Below are 11368 nucleotides of genomic sequence, written 5' to 3' on the forward strand. Positions count from 1 at the left end.
CCCAGCACAGTCTCACATATTAGGAATTTATTGAATTAAACTGAACATGAGTAAAACCATGTGATCTAGACTGTAAACAGTTTAGGGATTCAGAGGAAGACAGCGATGACCACCTGATGGAGTGGGCCGAGAAGATGAGGTTTGGTGGGACTCTTAATATTTACTATCTTGGGGACCCAAACAAATCAATTAAACTCTATAAGCTTCAGTTTCTACATGTATAAAATAGGGAAAATAATAGCACTATCCATCTCTTAAGGTTATTACAATAAAGGCGTAAGGAAAGACAAATAGATAGAGAGATCGAGAGATCCAAGTGCAGAAATGTGCACGAGAAGAGGACAACAGACAGGAGATAAGCCTGACCAGGATTGTGAACTCTTCCAGGGCAGGGATAGACTGTCTACTCTCTGCCCCATCCGCGTTCTCATCCTAGGCCGTGATTCAAGGTACTCAAAGAGATTTTGTGGAAAGATGGAAAATGACCCACGGGATAACTTCACCAGGCACCTCTCTTCTAGGGAAGAGATGAACTATTCACATGTTCTAAGCCTGCTGAAATTTGCCATGCCTAGCCCCTTAAGAGCAGAAAGCTATGGAATGCAAAGCATACAATAGTAGATGCTCCAAATTCTGACTAGGGATTTCAAGGATGGAGTTTACAAATAAAGAAATCAAGGAATCCCAAGGCTGAGAAAGTCATTAGGAGTAAATGAACAACGGACTTAAATTCTGATAACTTGGGTTTGAGTTCTGCTTGGTTGTTTTTTTTTCATTACTAGCCAGGTAATCTTGGGCATATTATTTATCCCCTTTGAGTCTCAGTTTCCTCATCTTTAAAATGGGAAGAAAAACATTTGCACTTCCTACCTCACAATCTCCATGTGAGGTCAACTTAATAAATCATAAAGTTCTAAACAAATGAATCTCATCAATATCGTCGTTTAGCCTGTCCCCGTGTCTCTAAGTAGGACAGCTCCCAATCAATCAAATCTTTATTAAGGACCTGCTATGTGTACGCCGGGCACCATGCTAGACACTGACAATATAACAACAATCCCTAAGGTGCTTATGATCTATTGAGTTGGAGACAACATGTACAAATATAGAAATCTCCAAAGTGAGCACCAGATAATATGGGGCAGTGAAGTCACTAGAAGCTAGAGAGATCAGGAAAAAAAATCTTCATATAGAAGAGGGTACTTAAGCAGACCCCCTAAGGAAGGCAGAGCTTCAAGGACAGGGTTGGGGAATCTGTGGCCTTCCAGGTCCTTGGGCACAGCTTTTTGATTGAGTGCAGATTTTACAGAACAAATTCTTTTATTGAGGGGATTTGTTCTATGAAGTTTGGGTTGAGTCAAAGGGCCACCCTAGAGGACCTTGAGGTCACATGTGGCCTTGAGACCACAGGTCCCCCACCCCTGTTCTAGGAGGCAGAGATGAACAAATACTTTCTGGGCACTGGGGACAAGTTCAAAGACACAGAGAAAGGGAATGGAAAAACATTATGTGAGGAAAGTTGTGTGCAAGAGGAAATACAGCTACTTTAATTGTTAAAGATTTCCAAGACTGCTGACCCTATGACTTCCCTGGCTAAGACACCTTAAAACCATGTCTTATATACCTTACACACCTTAGTCATCCCTTGGTTCCAAGAAGTCATTTCTGTTTTCTCACCAAAGTCTCCCTTCCCTTCCCTCCTCTCACTCCTTGCTTTCATCACCCACTTGCACCAAAATATCATCCAGGCAAGTGATGGCTTAAGATATTTCCAGGACTTGGCCTCTTCCTACATGGCCCCTGCATCCTTTAACCCTGCAGGTGATGAGGCTCTAGGGAAAACAACTCAATCACAATGGAATGAGTGAGTGGGTCTAAGCCAAAAAGCATACTTCATATGTGTCCAAATGGCTGGCCAGGGGCCAAAGTAGCCCTTTTGTGGGCAATGATCACCTACAGATGGCCCAGTTTTTTCAGTCTCTGAGGCAGTAGCTTGAAGATGAAGCATTCACTAGGGCAAGGCTCCAGTGGAAGGTCCACTTGTCTCCTCTTCCCCCACCCCTCCACACAAAGACTATCTTCTTTTGACTGAGTCCCCAGGGCAACGGGATGATTGGATGGTTTGGAGGACAGCAGCATACTTTGAGTTGGGAAGCATTAGTTCTTACTTTCAATGGAAGAAAAAATAATGTAAACTAAAACAGAGAAAGATCTCAGACTATCTTCCAAACTTTCCTTTTCCTTGAGGAAAAAACTTATCTAGACCCTGTTAACCCTGGCTGTGTGACAATGAGGAGGCACAGGAGCCTAGACACCTGGGTTCTAATCCTGGCTCTGCTGCTATGTCTCTGAGTGAGTCACTTCCTTTCTTTGGTTTCCAGTATCTCTCTCCTCCCCGATCCACAAAAATAAGAGTTTGGACTAGACAAGTGCTAAGATCCTTTCCAACTCCAGCATCTTGTGGGAAACAGGAAAACAGGAAGAAAGCGTAGATGCAGGATAAGACAAATCACTTCTAGCTTTTCCTGAAACCAGATACAAATTGACTACATTTGACCTAATATTACTTGATCTATGGGAGAGAGGGGCAAGAATATGGAAGGACAAGAGAAAAAGAAGACTCCTGAAGCATTTTTGAAAGTGCATGGAGAATAGAAAGAACTTCAGAAGGAAGTACAAAAAAAGGAGGACAGTTTTGAAAATAATGTGTTGAATTGTATTTTTTAAAAGCAAGCACTATGGAAAAAGAGACTTCTATATAGTCTTATTTTTGTATCCTACTTTGTATATAGAAATGCTCTTTTTGGGTATCTCAGAATGCTTTTTAAAAAATTTTAAGAGAGGCAAGAAAATTCAAGTTAGGAGGAACATGTGAAGGGATGTGGTAATGAGACTCCTAATTGGCTGCAACAGATCCTAACTATTTTATTGCTTACCTTAGATAGAAATGCTGGGGATTTAGCATCCTGTTAAAAAAAAAAAAGGAGGGGGAAAGAGGACTGACTTACTAGGTAGTGTTGAATGGGAAAAAGAATTTCTAATACAGAAAGTCAGAGGCTAACAATTTATCAGTCAATCTCATGACCTTGGAGGTGACTCAGGGAGATGGTTAAGACAGGAAAGTCAGCTAGTCTCTAAAAGATAAAGAAGAAAAAGACAACACTCTGCTTGTTTACTGAAAAGCAAATGAGGAGTGGTTATTTTCACCAGCATTGCGTATAAGTTGACTTCTAACTTTCCTAAGTGGAGGGCTACATCTAAGATGTCTTGTAAGGAGAGGTGGTAGTGGGGTATTCTGGGAATCCCGGGCTCATAGGATCATGAATTTAGAGCTGAAAGAGACCTGAGAGGCCATCTAATCCTGCCTTCTCCTTTTACTGGTGAAGAGACAGTCTCAGAAAAGTGAAGTGATTTGCCTTCAGTCAAAGCTAGGATTTGAACCTAGGTCTTTTGATGCAAATCTTAACACTCTTTCCATCAGACTTTGCTGTCTCCTTTGTTTCAAGATTCAGCTTAGGTGCCACTTTCTTTATAGAGCCTTTTCTAATTCCACCCTCCCCTAATTGCTGATACTCTGCCCCACCTCAATCTCCCATATGTGATAATTTCCCACATATATGCTTATTTATTTCCATTAGAATGGAAGCTCATTGAGGGCAAATATTATTTTATTTATGTCTATGTATCCACAGTACCTGGAAGGTAACAGAGCTTAATGCATATTTGTTAAATCAAATCGAAGCTTGCTCAGAAATTCCCTTTTTCCTAGCTGTCTTGCAACATGAGGAGGGACTTGTGTTTCTAATACTCTCCTTATTTACAAAAATCAGGCTGTGCTAAGAAGAACAATGGGGGAGGGGACAGTGTTTCAGATATGTAGACTAGATGATGGTCAGACTCAGTCTCCTTCTCCTCCCCCAACTATGTCCTTTTAGGACTATCTCTTTATGTTCCATTTCATTCAAGATTTAATCTGCTTTAGGCTCCAAACAAAACATCTTCTCTTTTTCCTGTATTTTATTTTATTGGGTCTTTATTTTTCCATTTTTATCATGGGATCAAATGATAGGAACTTCAGGGAAAAAAAAAGAAAATATTTAACTTGACAGCTAGTGAAACCAGATTTCAGTTTTTGAGGCCTGAGTTTGAGCTGCTCTGTATCAAAGATCAGAGAAGCCTTCTGTACATCTTGTCAGCCATCATTCATCATCCTCAAAGGAATGCTCTCTACCATTGGGAAACCTCAGAAGTGATAGCAGACACTGGCCATGTTTCTGTCTGTCCCTCCCATGTTGGAAACCATAGCTTGTTAATACAGCACCCCCTCTGGGTTATCTAACTTGGATGAGTTTGAGGCAAAAAAGAGGAGGTGACTCAACCCAATCCGAGGTACCTTGAGGGGCTAACATTAACAGCCTAAAACTATCGGACCCAACCAGTGGATCCACTTGACACAATTAGCTCACAGCAGAGATATCCACTAAAATGTTATAGCATGAGCAGAAATAATAAAGCATCTCCTCCATAAACCCAGGACACACTCTCCCACAAATATAAATAGCATCAGTGGAACCAGGGAGTACATATATAGATACACTAGTAGAAAAGAAAACATGAGTAGGGAAAGAGTGGTCAAGACAACCCACACCTCCGGTACTGCAGGCCTCAACATCCTTTCTCTTTGTGTAGTATGCTTACATCACTCCTCTCCCTCTGGCTCTCATTGATTGGCCAACAATAGATCCCTGGCCAAACCCCACTTGGTCACTGTTTGGGCCTAATTGCTTCCAAGTGATTGTAAACAGCAATTGTTTGTGTTTCAGCCAGAAACCCTGAGAGTCTTTCTCTCCCAAATGGATTTTTTTTTGACCAGGTAAAAGAGGACATTTTTTGCTTCTTTTTTTACTTAGTCTTAATCACTGAATGGAGATTGCCTTAGTCAAATTGGGACCTAGGAAAGACCTCAGCTTAAAAAGACCAAGCTCCCCCATTGCCTGCAGGGCCATCTCAGGTCATCCTGTTCTAAATCTGGCCACTGGATCCAGATGGCTCCCAAGGAGAAAGTGAGGCTGGTGACTTAGTGCAGCCCTCCCTCACTTAAATCCAGTTCACTTGTAAGTCATGGTATAAACTCCCTGATGTCACTGTTGTCTTTGAGAATGAAGGGCAAACAACAAAAACCTCTACTGACCATGTGATTCCACTGGGTCTTCACCCCGCTGTGGCTTAACTTGACTCCAAAACCTGACTTTGTGGGCTTGTTCTCTGCAGGTTCAGTCTCCTCCTGGGTAAGTTGATCTCCTGCAAGAGACCATAGCTAATGAGTGGCAGGGAGAAGAAAGAAGTTCCCTTTCCTTCTGTAGTTTGCTAAACGCAAAAGAGGAAAAGGAAAAGAATGATGCCTTCTCTTTTCAACATATAAAACAATTTAATCTAACTTTCTTTTTCTTGCATTCTTCATGTGACCAAGCAAAAAATGATCCCCCACCCTGGCCTTCTTCATCCCTGCTTTCAGTCCTGGAAGAGGGGGAAAAGGGGGTGAAGACTTTGGCTGGCCCAATTCAACTCTGTCCTATGGAGGGTCCTAATGCAGGACCATTCTGACAGATGCCTTCCCCTCCTTCCTCTAATTCTGATGCTCTGTCTCCTAAGATATGAAAGGTAGAATTTGAAGAGAGGAGACAAGGTCAATAAGGGCTAAGAGGAAAGCTAAGATCAGAAGTTCCAGGTAGACAACAGGGAAGGTGAGGATATAGCCTGATGTAGGCTGAGAGGGAATAGTTTCATAATTGTACATGACTACCACCATAGTCAATAATCTACTCATGCTTCACAATGAACTATGACACTACCCATGCCTTCCAAAACTGAAGACACAGCATAGAAATCAACATCTTGATTCATCTGTAACCTTTTGTCCTCCATATCCCCAGCCTGGACCTAACACAATCAGTGTAATGTTTGTAATTGACTCAGTGTTCCTCTAAAGCATCTAAAGTATTGGTCCACAGGCCCAGCAACTGCATTGGGTATGAAGGCACACCCATCAGGTGACAGCAGCACTCTGGGACAGAAGAGACAAAATGAGTCCCTCTCAGGAGCTGATTTCTTGCTCCATGGCCAGCAGGCTCGCTTCTTGACTGCCAGAGATGACTCCCTTCTCAACATCTGATCATATTTTAAAACCACAAGCGACATGATTGATCCTTCGGTCAGTCAATGGATAACTGTCCTATAATTCTGTTAGCTGTCAGATGAGCTTCTTCATGCTTCTTGAAGTAAATATGTAGAAACACTTTTTACACTGTCGCATCAAAGTCTGAAAGAGGTAAAAAAGAGAACAGGCCATTATAAACTCCACATAGTTTGTAATCTACTAAAAGGTCACTCCATATCAGCCAATCAAGGTTTCAAGACTTTTATAAGCTGTGAATGCAACCATTCAAAATCTAAAAGTGGCAAAACCTTCATAGCTGATTTTATCTCTTACCTAACTTTACCCCGTTACACCCTCTTATCCCTCGATATATTGGGTGAGTGGGGGAAACTCAGTTTGCAAATGAGTCTTCCAGAAGGCCCTGGATTTGCCCAAGGTTACACAGCCAGTTGAAACTCAAACCCAGTCCACCTCTGTTTGGTCTCTCCAGACTCTTAGGAGCATTGAAATGGCAGGCTTCAGGGGTCATCACAAGATGAATTCCAATCAGGAAGTCAGCAAAAGAGGTGCATTTACATTAAAATAAAATTCCAGAATTTCTATAATTTTAGCTCATGGATATGATTATGGGCACAAAAATGGGGGTTTTAATATCATGGGGCATCCATCCTTCTGACTCCTCACTACTATCATCCAGGGTACCCTTTCCTGTCTGCTACAAACACCTCAAGGCCTTTTCCTCACCAGACCACTTGCCTTTGGTATTCCAAAAAGACAAGGAGTGGATAGGAACGCCTCTGGGGGCACAGTTAGACTCCTTAAGCTTCTTTCCTCCTATATCATCTATTCCTACCTTCCCCTAAGACCTAGAAAGCAGTGAGCTCTCCTCAAATGAGAATCTATCAATGAACAGTTCACATCAGAGGATTTCCTCCTATTCCATAGGAAAAAGCACGTGACATAGAACAATAAGCATCAGTTACATTCCTATATTGATTTGTGTCCTTTCACTATTTTGAGACTCAGAACCATAAGAGGGAACTAGAGAAAATTATATCATCTCCATTTTTTTTTCAAGTGAGCAAACCTAGGCTCAGAGATACAAAGCAATTTGACCAGTGACTATCTATGTCTTATACACAGCTAGGAAGCGCCAAGACTCAGCCTCAGCTCTTTTATTCCAAGCCCATTCCATTAGACCATACTACCTCCCCTAAAAAGAAATTCTTTCACAACTACAAAATGGCAGCTGCCTTGAGGGGGACTCATATCTCTATGTTGTGTCTGTTGGGCCAATGATTTTTCTCTTCCAGTACAAAACATTCAGAGTCAAAGTTTCAAAGCTGGGGGGGAAAAGGGCAAATGAGAAGATAATTGCAGAGCATTTAGCAGAGTGTCTGACACACAGTAAGACTTATATAAATGTTAGCTATTATTCCTGTTAAGGGGGTTCAGGTCAGAAACTCCTGCTCTGAAATGTCTCTCCCACCACCTATTTCAGCGTCCCAGATTTCATCAGATTTATCCCTGTTGGGTGTCAAAGGCCTTTGGGCTCTAAGACGTCCCTATGGAGCTTTAGGGTGAGCCGACCTTGGAGAATTGTCATTAAAACTAGAAGGACTAGAGTTGTCGCACGTTGGCCAAAGACTCCTCTGGTCAACAACCCTCTTCTTCCCACCCCTGGGGTTAGTCTTAACCAATTTAGATGCTTGCAGGGAGACTGGAAAGTGGGACTGAAGATATGGAACTCTCTGCTGGGTCAAGGTTTCTGTTTCTTCATCTGTAAAAGAAAATGGTTGGAGCAGACCTTTGAGATTTCTTCTTCCAGTTCTGAAATTTTGTTAGTCATAGTCTCATAGATTTGGAGCTGGAAAGGACTTTAGAAGTTATAAAGTCCAACCCTCTCATTTTACAAATGTGGAAACTGAGTAAGTTACCTGGTGTGATGAGCTACTAAATGTTTGAGGCGGGATTTGAAACCAGAGCCAGTGGTCTCTCCCATACTGCCTTTAAATCTATAGGGAATAGAGAAGGGAGAATATAAGACCCATTCAGGAAGTAGCTAAAAGGACCATGATAACTAGAGCACAGCATTGTTGTAGATGAGGAAAGGGAAAGAAAGCTAGACAGGTCGATTTGGGAGGAGCCCAAATACCAGGTTGGGAACTTGGAGTTTATAGAACGGGGATTGATTGTTTGTCTTGGACAATTCTTTCCTATTAGGCAGATCCACTTGAGAAACAAAATGGCAGATCAAATGGTAGCTTGGCCAATAATGAACCACAGAAAAGGGAGATGGCTGTTATAAGGGGATATTTTCACCTAACTCCAGTCACCTGATGATTTTTCCTCCACCACTCTAGACACATTTCTGTAGTAAAAATTAGAATTGATCATCTGGAACCAGAATTCTCTCTCCCTTGGATACACCTGGTAACTCACAGACAGAGCTTAACTCGGCAGCTCTTTTATCCCTAAATCCTCTCTAGACCTGCACTGTTCCATGTGTTTCCACTCCAACTTTGTTTTCTCCCCATTCTTTCATCTCTGGGGGAAATCCTAAACTAATGTCTATTACCATTCCAATGAGTCCCTGGCTATGCATACAGTCTTGCTGAGAATTTTTCCAGGTAACTTTTTCCCCAGTTGATATTGTAGTGTATATCCTGGGCCTACTGAGGTGTTGACATGCTCAGTGTCTTCTTGTTTCATTCCCTTCTCTCCCTTCCAAATTCACCTCAAGCCCTAGGTCTTCTAGGATGCCCACTCATCATTCAATATAAGAATGGTATGAATCTCTCCCCTCCCCTCCTAAAATGAACTTATATCATCTCATTGATACCTGTTTCTCCAGTGCACCAACTTCTATGGTAGAGTACTAGGTTTCCTTTTGGACCCAGACAGCGTCATGTACCATACCTTGATCTCAGGATCAAAACATTAAAAACACAGCTAGTACTAGTGGTGTGACCATGGGCTCTGCCTCAGTCAAACTGAGACCTGGGAAAGACCTCAGCTTGAAAAGACCATGGTCCCCCACTGCATCCTGGGCCATCTCCAGTCATCCTAACCTAGATGGCTCTGGAGGAGAAAGTGAGGCTGGTGACTTTGCACAGCCCTGCCTCACTTAAATTCAATTCACTTGCATGTCATGGCTTCACCTCCCTGATGTTATGGCCCTCTTTAAGAAGGAAGGGCAAACAACAACATAACCTCTCTAGGGTATGTCTGGAAAAATAAATGGGTTAGTTTTTAAGGTCCCTTCCAGCTCTAAAGCTTTGATCAAAATGATCAGTTTCATTCAGCCAATTGGAGAACTGTGCCAGTGATAAGCACAGGGAAAAAAATAGTATACTGGGAGGCCTGGTCACTATCCTAGATCTGCCGCTTTCTATGCGAACTTCCACAAGTCACTACCCTCCTCTGGGATTCAGTTGGATCCTTTTTCTAAAGTAGCTGGAGCACATGGATTATGAGGTTCCACCCTGCTCTTTAAATGTCTCATTCTTTAAATCTATAGAACACCTCGTTCAGTTCCCTATTGGGCAATCAGTCAAGGAATGTTTATTGATTCTCTGCTCTGAAAAAAATCCAGATCTCAGGCTCATGTATTCATTCATTGATTCTTTCATTTATTAATTCAACAAATCTGGGGCTGGGTGGAGTGGGATGGAATAGCGTATCTGTTTGATGCTGTAGAGAAATGAGAGAGTGTATTCTGAAGGCTGTCTCTCCAGAATATTTCAGCTATACATACACATATATATATGCCCATGTGGGCACATGCACACACACACACACACACACACACACACACATTTTCTGACTTTCTCAAAAGCTAAATTATGGGAAACATGTTATTCACAAAAACACTCCTGATCTCTCAGGGAAAAACCCCACTACCAACAACAAGCGGCCTAACATCAGAGACAGAAATCCACCCTATTCCTTTGGGTAACTTTCCAGAAGTTCAAGGTAAAGCCGAAGAAGGGGGAGCTGTTTGAGAGGCAGGGTTCCTGGAGCTCTCCTGTGAACCCTGTAAACAGCCTGTGTTTGTCCCCTAACCTAACTCCCTTCATACCAAAAGGTCAGGAATAGCCAAGGAAAAAAACAGCCTGTTTCTGTGCCCAGGCTCTCTGTGGAGTGAGGAAAATTGCCATAAATATTTTTATTCTCACGGGCAGGAGGGAAGGCTTTAATTTTTCAACCCCTGCAACCACCTCCCATCCCCTGGGTCCACTGGGCCAGAAGATGGTCTCACCCACCCTCCGGGCCTCCACCCCCTAATTACAGACTAACTCTCTGCCAGGGATTCACCCCAAAAGGCTGTAAGTACATCTGGGGCTATGAAACCCAGCCACGGCTCTGGCTTTTACACCCTGCTCAGAATAACTACCCCAAGTAGGAAGAACAGACTGAATTCACCATCAGCACACAAAATGGAGCAATGGGGAAGGGATCCCAGAGAATGACATGGACAGGAGGCCATGGCCACTTTCTTGGGGATCTTGAGTGACTTTGTGAAAGGGGTAATACATAGAGAGAGCAAATTCTTAAACTACCCAGCAGGGAGAAAGGGCTGAGGGAAAAGCCCTCCTCACATTCAGAGTGAGTGGTACAATGCTCTTTTTCCCTCCTGTCAATTGATTGCTCAATCAACAAGCTTTATTAAGAGCCTTTTATGTGCCAGGCACTGTGTTAGGTGCTGGAGATAGAAAGATGAATGTAAAACCTTCCCTGTATTTAAAGGCTTATATATCTCTAGTCTGGTTATTTGTCTAAGCAGCTAGTTTATAACCAGGGGTCCATAAGCTTGCTTTAAAAAACAGTTTGATCATTGTATTTCAGTATAATTGGTTTTCTTTGTAATCTTATGTACTTTACGCATTTAAAAGCATTATTCTGAAAAGGAGACCACAGACTTCATCAGATCACCAAAGCACCATGACACACAGAGGTTTAAGAACTCCTTCTACTTTGTTCCCAGCTGACTATTGACTAATTTGTCTAGAGGTATTAGCTGAGAAAGGTGTGACTCCTCTCCCAAAAGGCTTGACACTAAAGTGGTAGCAAATGGGGTGGGAGGAAAAAGACTGTTGACTAGAATGTTCTATGGGCAACACAGAAAAATCTCTGGTCCTTCTAGTTTCAATAATAACTATCCAAGGGAGTAGCTAGATGGTGCAGTGGATAGAGCACCAGTGCAGGAGT

The sequence above is a fragment of the Notamacropus eugenii genome, chromosome 1, assembly GCF_028372415.1.
Source record: "Notamacropus eugenii isolate mMacEug1 chromosome 1, mMacEug1.pri_v2, whole genome shotgun sequence".
Classification (NCBI taxonomy): domain Eukaryota; kingdom Metazoa; phylum Chordata; class Mammalia; order Diprotodontia; family Macropodidae; genus Notamacropus; species Notamacropus eugenii.